Source organism: Balaenoptera musculus, chromosome 7 (assembly GCF_009873245.2).
Source record: "Balaenoptera musculus isolate JJ_BM4_2016_0621 chromosome 7, mBalMus1.pri.v3, whole genome shotgun sequence".
In the NCBI taxonomy this organism is placed as follows: domain Eukaryota; kingdom Metazoa; phylum Chordata; class Mammalia; order Artiodactyla; family Balaenopteridae; genus Balaenoptera; species Balaenoptera musculus.
In genome coordinates, this window is record NC_045791.1 from 31,777,272 (window position 1) to 31,792,195 (window position 14,924).

General features: G+C 33.5%; 1 long non-coding RNA gene across 2 annotated transcripts in view; it reads left to right on the plus strand.

The window, feature by feature from the left end:
• Positions 1–14,924, plus strand: part of LOC118897888 — a 168,657-nt gene that overhangs the window by 61,622 nt on the left and 92,111 nt on the right. For both annotated transcript variants that reach the window (XR_005020560.1, XR_005020561.1), the window contains exons 2-3: positions 5,748–5,873; positions 7,447–7,544. This is a non-coding gene — a long non-coding RNA (uncharacterized LOC118897888). The remainder of the gene's footprint in view (positions 1–5,747; positions 5,874–7,446; positions 7,545–14,924) is intronic.

A 14,924-nucleotide genomic window follows, 5' to 3' on the forward strand; every position in this document is an offset into this window, starting at 1 on the left:
CACAAGTAATATCCAGTTTATATCAGGCATTTCTCCTCCATCTTGCTTCTTCAGGTGGCTTCTTCAGGTGTCATGACAGAGGAAGTAGGAAGGTAGAGAATTGGACATTTTTAAGGACAGTCCTGTAAGTTGTTTACTTCTTTTTCCTCTCATCTTACTGGCCAGAAATCAACCTCATTCCCCCAACCTTACTGGAAGGCATGCTAGAAAATGCAGAGGAGGTACATTTGACTATTTGTTGAGCACTAGCTCTGCCACTGGCCTATACCACAGACTGGACATAGGAAAGGTGTCTCTGGAAGCTGTGGCATTTAAATTGAGACCTGAAAAATAAGTAGTTACCTAGACCAGTAAAGACATGGAAAAATTATTTCAGGTAGGAATAATCTTGTACCAATGCTTAGAGGAGAGAGAAGGATGACCCTTCAAAGAACTGGAAATTCAGTATTTGAGCTTTGAATGTAGGGGGAGGGCAGGCAGGGGCACATTCATGTGTTAAGGTATTTAAAAATTATTCTGAAGGCGAGGAGAAGCCACTGGAAGGTTTAAAGCATGATAAAGTTTGAGCAGTGTGAGTAGAGTAATGTAATAAAGTTTGCATTTCAGAAAAATCATTCTGGTTGCAGTGAAGAGTATGGATTGAAGGAGAGCAAGATTGTAGGTGCGAGGCCAGTTAAGAATCTCTAGTATCAGTCCAGTTAAGCAATGATGGTGACCTGTAGGAAGACTAGGGATAGAAAGTAATAGATTGGAGAGATATTTAAGAGTTATAGTTGTTGGAATTTAGTAGTTCATTGGAAGAACAGTAATAAGTGAGTTATTTGGGGGATGGGGAGTGATTAATTTAGTATGAGATATTTTGAGTTCGAGACATACAAACATATAAACCATCAGAGTGTTTCTGTGTGAATGAAAGATTTGAATACATATATAGGTCTAGAAATCAGAAGAGAGATCTGAGCTGAAGATACAGATTTGGGATTTATCAGCATATAGATCATAACTTAAGCCACAAGAGTAGGTGAGTTTGTACATGCATACTGTAAGAAGGAAAGAGGGCCTGTGCTAGAGCCCTGTGGACAACATTTAAGACAGAGGTTCTTAATTTTCACACTGTGTCTAAATCACCTAATGAGGTTTCTAAAAATGTGGTACCTAGGCTCCACACTCCAGGGATTGTGATTCAGTTAGTCTTGATGTGTCCTGAGATATCCTGTGTTTCAAAAGCTTCCCCAGTGATTCAGCCAAAGTTGAGAACCACTGATGATGAAGAGAACAAATAGTAAGTGAGATAAGTGGAAAACTATTTGGTGTCTCCAAGACAAAGAAAGAGCTGAGTCAAAAGCTCCTGAGAAGCAATGAAAAATAATGTTCAGAAAGTGTCATTGAATTTGCCAATATAAATATTAATTAAGACCTAAATTAATGGTAATGGAAGCCTAGTTGCTGTAATTGAGTAGTAAGTGAGAGGTGGAGAAAAGGAGACAGTTGATGTCTCCACTCTTGTATGGAGTTTGATTGTAAAAAAGGAGGAGAAAAAAAGGGTACTAGCTGGAGAGAACCTGAGACTGGAGGAGAGCTCTTTTAATAATGGGAGAGACTTAAGCATGTTTAACTCCTAAGGGTAATAGAGAGACTGAACAAATTAGCAACAGAAATGATAAACAGGTAAGAGGAGTGAGACTAAAATACTAGAGCACGGAAAGAAATACCTTTCCATACTAAGAGGAGGGAAGAAGAAATGTTGGAAATCTGTGAATAGTAGTTTGTAGCATTGGTGGTAGAAAATTGAGGGAGCTGAGTTCTCATCTCATCTAAGGGCAGTGATTTTTTTTTTTTTTTCCTATTAACCAGCACTTTATATGCTCTGCTGGGAGTGAGGGAAGAGCTGGTAAGGACAGAGTTTTTAGAGAAGTGATGAATGTTTGAAACAATCACTAGGGAGGTTGAGAGAGCTAAAGAGGAAAAGCTAATAGGATTACCAGGCATCATTGAGGCCCAAATTGAGGGTGCTTGCCAAGGATTTATGGTGGCCACTAGCTGTAGAGTTTTATATTTTCTAATTTTTCTGTTGAAGCACTCAGGAACCCAGATACAATGGAAGGACAGTGGGGCAGGGGAATTGAATATATTGACAGGGGAGTGGCTTAAGTGATGTACAATGCAATAAAAACAGAGTAGGGAAAGCAGTGAAGAGAAAGAACAAAAGGTAGAAAGTAGCCAATGAAATGGTCTTCAATTTTTTAACACATACCACTGATGTATATATGTATTTATAAAATATATGTATTTACCTGTATGCTCATATACTTTATATAAAGCTTATTAAAAATATATTAGATTACATAAGTATAATAAAATCTACTTTGTATAACCTGCAACCTACTTTATATGTTCTGCAAAAATATAAACTATAAAAATATAAAATATAAATAATGAAAGATTAAAAAGTTCTAAGACTTTCTTCCTGTACTCTACAGGATTGTCTTACACTTGTCTTACACTTGTCTTACAAGTGTATTGTAAGATACTTGTCTTACAATTGTCTTACAGTTCCTACTTTGGAGATGACTTGCCTTGAGAATGTATATATATTGGGTTGTAATTAGAAGAGAATGCTGGGATGTTGGGAGGTCATGGTCAGAGAGTAGAATGTCTAAATTTATTATTTTGAGGGTAGAGCAGTAATGACATCTGGGGCATGTCCATGGAAAAAAATGGTTGATTGAATCACTAAGAAAAATCAAGAAATGGAAGATAAGTATGGGGTTATTAATGTAGCATATTGTGGTTACTCTGGTTGATTGCAACTTTGGGGTAAAAATAAAAGCCTATGAGCCAGGTGCAAGGGGATTAAAAAATGAAAGAAGTTTTTGAAGAGGAAGTTACCTAGTAGGTGACAACGAGGAAGAGGGATAAATATACAAGCCTGCAAAAAGCATAGACTTGTACTCCGTGAGAGACTTTTTGTATACACTACAGTATACAGTAGACAATGAATGCTGAAAGATATTCCTAACTCAAAAGTAATTCTTTACTGGGTAATTTGTTTAAGGAAACAAGCCCCTCATCTCCTGTTGATAATCCCTGGGGAGGGATAAAGTGATTTTTACTCTAGAGTTAATTGTTACAATTAAATCAATACTTAGTTTAAATCAGTACTAAGGAATGGAAGCAAAAACTTCCAAGAATTGGAGCATAATTTAGGCAGATGTCCTTTTTTTCTCTCCAGAAAATCGGGATCCATCTTACACTTTTATCAATTCATGAATGCGTTTATATGGTAGTTTTTATAATAATATTATTTCATGTAGATTGATGTTTAGATTAATGAAAAGAAAAAAATGTATGAAATCAGTACTGTTGAAAACTGCCAGGTGTATGATCCTAAGTATGGGGCATTTTTAATGGCAGACCTGGATAAATTAGGACATTTTGAATTTCTGGAGGTTATCATGAGGGTCTACAAACCAAGGTAACATGAGGAAATGAAAGCGTATGCCAGGAGAGAAAGGTAAGACAAACTGAGGGAGAACTGAGTCTGATTTGCAGAATTTTCTGAAACCAGAATGGAGACTGTTTTGTCTCTGAAATTCATCAGACCCAATGACTTTAGCTGCTAACTTCATTGTGTCTTTGTTCATTCCTGTCTAACCTACTGCAATTTCTGAATATCTACTTTCTCCAGCTTTCCAAGGTCTTGCCTTTCAGTCCTTTATAGCAGGGTAGAGGTAGAGAGAAGCATTCATTCATTCATATACTCATTTATCAAAATGATTTTGATCATCATCAAAATTGATCATCCATCACTACTTGATGCTGGGTATGCAGTAGTAAATAAGAAAGTTCTTACCCTCAAGGAGCTTACAGGCTAGTAGGATGGAGGGATAAATAACTGGAATATAGTGTGATAAATTCACTATAATCTAATAGAAGGGGCACCTAAATCCATTCCTTAGCAGTCAGATGAGTCTTCTGGGAGAATGTGACATTTCATGTAAGACCTAAGACCTTTGAGGAGAGTAGGAATTTACCAAGTGAAGATCAGAGTGAGTGTTGGGTCACAGGGGAGGATGAATGTTCAGGCTGAGGGAATAGAATAGAATGTCCCTAAGGCAAGAGAAAGCAAGAGCCATATATTGACTGGGAAAATTGGATCAGATGTTAACCGCCCCTGTCTTCCCCATCTCCATCATTAGAGATATACTCAGATTTTCATACAAGTACAAACCTCTACACATAGGCCTCAAATGCCAGAGTCTCAACCTTGCATGTATGGAAGTACCTTATTCCAGTTATCTAATGGTGCATAACAAATTACCCAAAATTAATGGGATAGAACATACATTTATTATACTCACAGATTCTGGGTCAGGATTTCAGACAGGGCATAGTGGGGATGGTTTGTCTCAGTTCCATGATGTTTGGGGGCCAGCTTGAGGATTGGAAGTCTGTGAGAGCTAAAGTCATCTGCGTCATTGTTCATTCAACTTTTTAGCAATTAATTTCAGATGTTGGCTTGGGGAATTAATTCTTCTCTAAAAGGACTACTTTGTATGGTCTCCTCATGGGCTAGTTTGAGTTTCCTCATAGCATGGGGACCAGGACCCAAAAGCAAGTGTCTCAAGAAGAAGAAAATTAGGTGGAAGTTTTATATACTTTTTATGATCTAACCTCAGGTGACCTAATCATCTTTACCTTATTCTACTTGTTAGAACAGTCATGGGCTCATGTTGAAGGGAAGGGAAAACACCACCTACCTCTCAGTGGGAGGAGTGTCAGTCACATTGTAAGAAGAGAATGTGGGAAAGGATTGATTTATTGATTAGCATCTTTGGAAGGTACAATCTTGCATATTCCTCACTTAAGAATGTTCACAAATAAGATCAAATCTATGTTCCACTGCACCAGTAACAGTCATTAATTTCCCTTTATAGTTCACCTGTCGCTTATTCATCCACGATGTCTTTGACATTACTTTTGAGGTATTTTATAAATGTTAGTAGTTCCATCATGTCCGATAAGTGCAAAAGCAGAAAAGGCTAGACATGGTTCGAAGAAAAATCAACAAAGTTTTAAAATTAAAACAGAGATAAAACTACATTATAACTAATGCTTGTATGCTGTCACCTTAAACATATAAATAAATGAAATTAAATGCGCATCCTTTCAGAACCTAGAATAAATTTAAGTAAAGGAACTTCAGTACTACTTTACCATCTTTATGCTTGCTAGCTAGGTTAGGAGAATGTTGGGTTTGTTTTTTTAACCTCATTTTATTTCACTATACTGACTACTAGCCTCAGCTATAATATAAACTGAATACTAAACTTTTTAAAAATTGTGTTCTTTCAGTAAAAATAGATGTTAAATTTTAAACTACCACTCATTACATTTCTCTTTGTTTTTCTTTGTTTGGTCCTGATTTTCCCATGCGTAGATTTGTGTTATGTGTGTTTTTGTAAGGTATGTGTGTGTACTCACACATGCGTGTATATACATACACAAATATGTTGAACAATCTTTATATACATACATAATACATACCCATAAATGCAAATCAAGCTCTTTGTTGTTTCACTTAGCCTATCTTATCCATTCACAGAATCCTCCAATTTAAAGTGATCCAGGTGGGCCTGAATTAAATTAGAAGGAAAATGTTTAAAAGTCATGTATCTAGTCTTGTTTTCAAGTTTGCTGTTCTAATCCATCCCATCCTCCTTTCTTCTGCCTCAAAAATATTGTAGGAACAAGGTTGATCTGGGCATGAAGTTAAACAGGATATTGCTTTCATCTACTTCAGCCAAATCTCAAAGTCACTGACCTAAGAAAGACCTCCCCATCTACTTTGATAAAAAGCAGAGTTGAAAATGGTAATGTCCACTATTTTTTGCTAGTTGCTGTACATTTGTTACCTCATTTAATCCTCTGAAGAGTATATGTTATTCTCTTTATTTCAAGAGAAGAAAGCAAAAGGCTAGAAAAAATGAAGTAGCTTGTCTGTTACACAGCTGTGACATAGTAGTGACAGTAAGATTCTAGCCAGATCCGTCTAACTCCAAATGCTGAGTTCTTTCAGTTTAGTGTCAGTACCTATAGTTTTTCGGTAATATTTCTCAGCTGACTATTTTGATTTTGATGTAACATTTATGTGAGTGATCAGAATCGCTTGTTTTATTCAGCTAGCTGAATATATAAACCTGGATTGTTTGTATAAGGCATTTACAAAGCAGAAGACTTATGAGAACAGAACATTGGCCCTACTAGGAGCTCACAGTCTGTTCATTGGCAAATCAAAGAAATTTTAAAGTCAGACAAAAGAAACTATGAAAAGCATAATTTATTATGTTGTATAAGACTAGAACATTCCTACTCACCAAGAGAAGATAGATGGGAAAAATTTAATCAGAATATAAGTTCCTGTAAGAAAATACAGCATTCTGTGAGAAATCAGACTGTTGCCTTAGAATAAATTCCTCATATATCCATGTAAGCAGCATGAAGAAAATAAAATGTACATTATCAACTTTTTCTTTACTGTACCAAAGCCAAACACAGCCCCAGCTGTGTTGCTACTTACTACTTGATCTTTCTATTATTTTGCTTTCCATCAGTGACTTTTTTCCTCTTCAGAGTAACAGCTATCCCTAATGGTAGAGTGCATTTCTTACAGAGATCAAAATTAATGTAATTGAAAACATTATGGCCTTGAAAATACTTTAATATTTAATTTAGTGGTTCATGGGTAAATGTTACTGGAGTCGTAGAAAAGTTAAGATAGAAGTAGTGATATAAGAAACAATCCCCAAAGCCAATCAGTCCTAGAAGAAGAGCCCAGGATAGTGGCCTTAGTTCAGGGAACCTTTTCAGGAAAAAACACAACCTGTTGACGTTCTGATACATGCTGCATACTAAGGTGGCAAGTTAGTACATGGAATAGTTTGGAAAGGTAGCCTCAGAATTCAGTGAAGTGCCCTTTCTTTGTTCTGGACCAGAGATACGCCCAGCTTTCCCATCCCGTCATACATCCCTTGGCTTCTTATAATTTCTAGCTATGCCAGTGCATGGAAAACTGAAACAAGATGGGCATGATTTTTTTTTTTAATTTCACTGTATTTTAGTCAAACATGGATGTATAAAGTTTGATTTCAAAATAAATTTAAGGTATATTGCCAGAGTTAGGAGAATAATTTAAACACATTATATAACTCACATTATTAAAGCTCATTTTTAGCATTATCCAATAGTAAATTTAAAATCCTGTTCTTTATGAAATAATTTTTGTGACAGGTGCCATGCTTGACCAGTGTAATATAACATATTAATGCATGATGAGGTTGTAAGAGGGGGTATGAGGAGCTGTGACAGCAGTGGCCCGAGTTCCCTCCTCCTGGAATGGCCAGCCGTCTCCCCCTAGCTAACTCTAATTTCTTCTCTCATATACAGCTTAGAAGTCATCCCTTCTGCGGACATTCTCCGATCTTTTCATTTTGCATTAGGTGTACCTCCTCTGTGAACATCTGTAGTATCCTGTGCATACTCAGGTACTTCTCTTTATATATCTCTCTCTCCTTCACTGGACTGTAAAATTGTTGTGAGCTTCAGTGTTTTTCATCTTTGTATCCTCAACATCTAAACTTGTGCCTCATACCTGGTAGGCACTAACATCTTTGTTGAATGAAGGCATACATGAAAAGGTGAATATGAATAGATTTATAGGTATTTTATGAAGCGTACATTCATAGAAGGTTATGTTTCACAAGGAAAAAGCATTAACTCATTACCCATGAAACATTGTCTTGTTATGCTTCTTCATCCCATTCTGCAATATTTTGTTTCTTTGGATCTTTAACCTATTGCACTAAACAAAAAATAGTTACTACTTAAATTACATTTTGTAACTTTGTCAGTAAGTTTTTAACACACAATATTGACTATTTGAAAAGGTTACTCTAAATTTTTTCAGCATTTTTAATTTGCAGTTGTATTATTTTGTGGCCAGTTTTCCTCCCAAAGAATGTATCATTAGGTATTTAGTGGATGCAGTAGCAAAATAAGATTTGCCTTTTGGAGAAAATTTGACTTTGTGGAAGATTCTTTGGAATGTATCTATTTTTAAAGTTATGGGCTTTCTGATTTTAATCTAAAATTGGGTGAATAATATTTATAGTTTTTGTAACACCTTAGAGTTCACAGATTGCCTTATGTACTTTTTTATATAATCTTCAAATTAAATTGCTTGTGAGATAGTATAATACTTATGAGATAATATGGGATATCATAAATAAGTAAACGAAGAATCATAGAGGTTAGATAACACCTTTGATTGTACAGCTGAATCTGGAATTTTATTTGTGGGGAGATTTTTACTGTTGATTCAATTTCTTTAGTAGTTATGTTCAGAATTTTCTATTTAATCTTGAATCAGTGGCAGTAAGCTATATTTTTCTAATTTGTTCATTTCATCTGTCTTCAAATGTATTGGCATGAAGCTGTTTTAATATGCTCTTATTATTTTAATGTCTGCAGCATCTGTAGTTATGTAGTTTCTGACATTAGCTATTTCTGCATGCCTGCCTTCCTCCTTCTCTTCCTCGCTTCCTCCCTCTCTCCCTTTTTTTCTTCCTTTCTTCCTTACAACTTTTTGCTGAATCTATCCAGAGGTTTGAAGTTTTACGCTTTTCAGAGAGTCAGCTTTTAGCTTTCCCGTCACCTCTATTTTATCTTTATTTTCTATTTCATTAATTTCTGGTTTTTTATTTTAATTATTTCTTGTCCTTCGCTTTTTTCAACTCCTGTTTTTTTTCTTTTTTTTAAAAGTTTATTGTGTTTCTTTTATAAAGCCTGTTTTATTGGATTCTCAGGTCACTAATTTTCGTCCTTTTCCGTAGTAGGCATTTAAGGTTATAGAATTCTCTTCAATTATTGATTTTCATATATACCACAGGTTTTCATATTAGGTTGTCACTTAGTTCTGAATATTTAGTTCCAATTTCCATTTCGAGTTATTTAGAAGTATGCTGCTTATTTTCAAAACAATTGAATTATTTCTAGTTATCCTTTTGTTATTAAATTCTATCTTAATCTCATTGTTGTTAAAGAATGTGGTTTGTATACTATCAATTATTTAATTTGCTGAGCCTTATTTTTGTGGCCTAGTTTGTGATCAGCTTTTGAAATGTTCTATTTTGGAAATGTACTTGAAAATAATGTGTATTTTACAACTCTGGGTATCATTTTATACATATATCCATTAGATAAGGGTAACTGTTCAAATCTTTTATGTTCTTATGATGTTGTCTTCTTGACCTTTCAGTTACTAAGCTAAACTATAAATCTCCCATTTTACATTGTTTAGTTTTCCTTGTCAAGTTTTGCTTTATTATTTTGAGATCGTTAGCTGTGTACAACTTTGTTATTGTTATATTTTCCTGAAGAAGTAAATTTTTTATCATTTAACAATGCTCCTCTTTATTTCTAGTAATGCTTTTTTCCTTATATTAATATAATTTTGATATTTGTATTAATATCTTTTTCCATTTTGTACTTTTATTTATGTTATGGATGTATCTTTTGAAAAGAGAACAATATAGCTAAATTTTTTAAAATCCAATCTGACAATTTTTATCTTTTAACTAGACTGTACAGCCCATTTACGTTTATTGTAATTACTGATGTATTGGGGTTTATTTCTGCCATTTAATTTAGTATATTTATTTTCCCATCATTTCTTTGTTTCTCTTTCTTTCTTTCTTTTATTGACTTCTTTGTGCATTCTTCATTATTTTTTTCTCATTCATTTTTTTTCCTGCTGGTTTGGAGGTTATACTTGCTTACCCTAGAAATGTTATCATGTATACTGTTAAATTATATACATACCTTTACTCTCTACCCAAACAAAAAGACCTTAGAAGAGAATATTTTAACTCTGCTTACCTTTTCCCAATTTATATATTTTTGTTTATGTTTTTAATTCTGTAAGAAATAAATATCATATTTTATAATGTTAATATTGTTTATTTATATTTACCACTTTTTTCACCTCATCATTCCTTAGGCATTTCAGAACTTTTGATTGAAAATAAATTCAGTGAGGACATGAGAGTGATAAACCCTCTCAGTCTTTATCTCTAAATGACCTTATTTCACTCCATTGTTAGAAGAATTTTATTGGGTATAGAATTCTAGGTTACTAGGTTAATTTCTTTTAGCCCATTAAAGTTATTATTTCACTGTCTTGTGGATTCTATTTCTTTCAAAAGTTTAACTATTGGTTTGTCAGTCCTTTGAATGTAGTTTATCTTTTTTTTCTGTTTGCTTTTGATATCTTTTCTTTTTCTTGTATTAACAGTTTCACTCTTCCAATATAGCCCCTACCTCTTTCTGTCTTTGCTAGAGCTCTAATTCAGATGTACATGAGATCTTTTCGCAATATTTTCCATGCCTCTTTATGTCTCAGGATTACATTTGACATAATTTATTCATTTCTCTATTACAGTTCTCTAATTCTCATTTCAACTGTATTGAAGTTACTGTTTAACCTATTGATTGACTTCTTTTGCTTTGATTATCATACTTTGCATTTTTAAAAATTCTCTTTTCTCCTTTTTCAGAATTCATCTTCTTTTCTTATATTGTTAAACTTTTTACTGCTTGAAACATATTAAACATATTTATTGTATGTGCAGTAATTCTAATACCTGGCAACTTCTTAGGAGGGATTCTGCCATATGTTGTTTATATGTTTTACATATGATGCCTTGTTTTTTAATATATTTAAATGATTTTTTAAATCTTAAGCTACTCATTTTTCTTTGAATTTTACATGTGAAAGTATTTTGATACCTGTGTTTCAAGGTGTACATTCGTTTCTATCAGATGCCTGACAGTATTAGTATGATACTATTAATATAGGACCACTTTAAAATCTTGGCTTGAGATTTTGTGGAGCAAAAGAGTAGTGAGACTTCAGACTGCAGACTTCAGTGAGGGTTAGCTCATGGTTACAAATTATCAGCTAGGACTTATTTTTCCCATCCATCCAGCGTTAAAGTTCTGTATAGGCAATTTCCCTTACATTTCCTCTTAGGGAAGGAAGCAAGAGGGTGGGGGTGGTATGGCATAATGCTTAAGAGCATTGTGCCTAGACCCAGACCATCTGAATTTGCATTTTGGCTCTACTGCTAACCTTGAACAAATTACTTAACCTTTCTGTTCTTCAGTGTCTTGATCTCTAAGATAAAGATTATAATGGTGCCCTTTTTATGGGTTTTCTGAGGATAAAATGAGTTAATATCTTTGAAGCACTTAGAACACAGTAAGTTCTATAAGTGTTTCCTATTATTATCATGATCATCATTATTGTGTCTAACTAACTCTTATACTAAGTGAGTAGTGCTTTGTGGCCCCAGCACTCTTAGGGGGGGTCTGCTGTTAGACATCCTACCTTTTGAGGCCTCAAAAATTAATACTCAACTTCAGCTGATTCAGCAAATATTCTTAAGACAAAAGACAATTCAAGTGCTTACCTTACTACTCTGAATACCAGTCTTCACTTAGTCTTGTCCCCAGAATTCCTTACTTTTTTTCTTACCTCATGGGATCATTTAAGAAGTATTTTTTATATTTCTTATTTTATTTTAGTTGTTTTCAGGTGATACTCGTGTTACAGGATATAGAAGTCCGTTATACAGCTTGTAAATGGCAAAGCCAAGACTAAAGTCCCAAACTGACTCTGAGCATGGTGTGGTGCTTCAAGAAATTTGGACAACGGACATACACAGACATGAATGTTTCAAATATTTAAAATCATTAGTAATCCAAGAAATACTGATAGAAGTAACTATACAGTACCACTTTTCTTATCAAATTAGAAAAGTAAAGAAGAAAAGAAAGGAAGAAGGAAGGAAACAGAATTTGAAACCCCAAATTAACAAGCATTCAAAAATCCAGAAACTTTCTTATCTCTTATTGGCAAAGATGTTAATTGCTACAACTCTTGTGCAGAGCAATTTGGCAGTGTATATCCAAGTTAAAAGATTTATATTTATGACACATAAATTTTGCTTCTACGAATTTATAAAAACAATTAAAGGTCTGTATAGAGATTTAGCCATAAGAGTGGACATTACATCACTTTACAGAAAATTAAAATATTGGAAACAAACATTTACCTCACAATAAGAGAATGGGTTGAGTTGAGTGTGAAACATCCAAATAATGAAATGCTAAATGCAATTTTAAAAGATTTCTTTGAATGCCATCCAAAGAAGTTTGTGGTAATTTGTTGAGGGGAAACAGAGATGGTTGCAAGTTAAAATATACAATCTAATTTTTTTAAAAAATGGTGTGTATATATATAATCATAATCCATCACAAAAGTTAAAAGTAATAGCTCTTGGGCATGAGGTTTGGGGTGATTTTTAACACATTTTCTTTTTACTTATTTGTAGTTTCTACAGTGATCTGAACACTATTAAAAATAGATAACATGCCGTTAAATAAATTCTTAAATAAGAATCATAATTCAAGATGCCAGTACTCTAATAAAACTATTTATATTTTTGTATATAGACTTTTCAATTCTAATGCTTAGGTATATAGATTTTTATGTAGTTAAAATTATTCTGTACATATATTTTATAATCTGACATTTTCTTTGACAATTTCTAATTATTTTTCCATGTTTCTACATAGCTTTGCAGTGATCGATTTGATGACCACATCATATTGATATTCTGTTTATTTAATTACTAAAATTTAATATATTTTCTACAATTCTTTAAATATTTACTTTTTTAGCATTTATCTATTATGGCTAGCACTTCAATTAAATAATACAAATGATAGTTCTGAAAATAATGGTAACAAATTATCAAATACCTTTTTGGTGTTTCATAAAAGTTATATATAGTTCTTAGAACAATTCTATGAGTTAGGCATTATTATTCTCTTATTAAAATGAAGCTAAATAACCCATTGATTACAAAGCTAGTGAGAGGTTGAGCTAGAGTTCAATCCAGGTTTGTCTGATTGTATGTCTGATTTATCTAAGCTTTTTCCATTAGAGTTTGTAAAATTGTGTTCCATAATCGTTAACAGGAAATATTATCAGGGATGAAAAATAGTTTTAATTCAGTTTCCTGAATCCCATATCTATTTCAGAGTTTTTGAGACCATTATCTTTTAGTTTCTAGTATTGTTGTTAAAAGACCAGTAACCTTTCAGAGTCTCATCGTAGGCACAGGAGTTCTCCCTGCCCAGTCTCTGGAATCTTTTAGAACCTTCTCTTTTTCCTCAGTGCTTTCTCCTCTCTTAATGATTCACCTTGTTGTTTGCTCAGTTTTCATCCTTTGACCTGGGTATTCCATTTGCAGATTTTCAGTTTTCATCCTTTGACCTGGGTATTCCATTTGCAGATTTTCTTTTTTTATAGCTTCTGATTCTTGCTTCCTGGATACAATATAGTTTCTTATTTCTGTGAGGTTTTTAAATACGTTTTTTGAAGTTTCTTCTGTTCCTTGAATGTATGTTTCTCCACGTTCAGTTTTTCTGTTTATATGGTTTGAATTCCTATCTCTGTGTACTATGAGCAGAGTTTGTTGATTGGAGAGCTTCACTGAGATTTGAATGCATGATGAACTGATCTCTTTGTTGGGAGGTCACCAAATGTCAGTATCTGCAGGTATTTACTCTTAGGCAGTTCAGATTACACAGAGAGGAATTTTCCAGTATCTTGTCTCTGGAGGAAAACCCTGGATGCCAGCATTCTGGGAGGCAATCAATGGAAAGGGAGGAAAGGGAGTGGTGTAATAAGCCTTTATTTAATCCCAGTTGTTAAATAAGACAAATTATTCCACTCTCATCTCTTCTTGGTGACTCATAATCTAAAGCCTCTTGGTTCAAACTTTTACAGAATAAAACTTCAGTCAACTATTTAAGTAGTCACCTGGCTCCAGAGTAGGGAAGATCAGTTTGGCATCCTCTTTTAAAAAATTGTGAACAAATCTTTCCATATAAAGCCCTACCTTATTATACCCTTCTATCCAGAAATACAATTCCTTAGCTTTTCTGAAGTTCTGCGATAGAACTGCCCTCTCTCTCTCTCTCTTCCCCTCCCTTCCTCCCCTGCTTCCTGCCTACCTCCTTCTCTTTCTCCCTTACCTTTCTCACCCTTTGGGTTATTTTTAATCAATTCAGTTTCCAGTTTCAAAAAGTATATTGATACCTTCTATCTGTTTTGTCTCCTTTCTTTTTTTCTTATAGTATTGTAATTTAAAATGTATATATACATTTACTATCATTTAAATGGTGTTTCAGGAAGGAGTAGAAAGGAACATATGTTTAATCCACTATGTTTAACTAAAAAACTCATTTTATAATATTATGGCCACCCATTCAAGAATATGTCTCCATTTATTTGTCATAGTTTAAATATACTAATTAAGTTTAATGGTTGTCTTCATAGAGATTAAATGCAGCTCTTATTAAATTACATTCTAAATAATGCAGTTTTTCCTCGTTATTTGGAATGAAGTCTCTTCTTCCTTTCTATTTTCTACCTAGTTGTAACTTGATGATACTACTTTAGCATGTTTAACTTCCATCTGGAAAAATTACTACTCATTAATTCTATAATTTCTGCACTGATTCTTTTAGATTTCATAGCATACATTTCATCAAAATAATATCTTGCCTCTTCCTATGTTATATTAATTCCTTATGTTTCTTTTTCTGTTGTTTTACATATGTAAAATATATTCAAAACCACTTTGAATAATATTGGTAATAATTAATATCCTTATTTTTATTCCTGAGTTTGGAGGGAGTACTTCTAGTAGAGTTCTATTTGATATAATATTGACTTTTGTTTTGAAATGTCATTATTTTTAATTGTATTTTGGAACAGGCTCAAAAACTGAAGA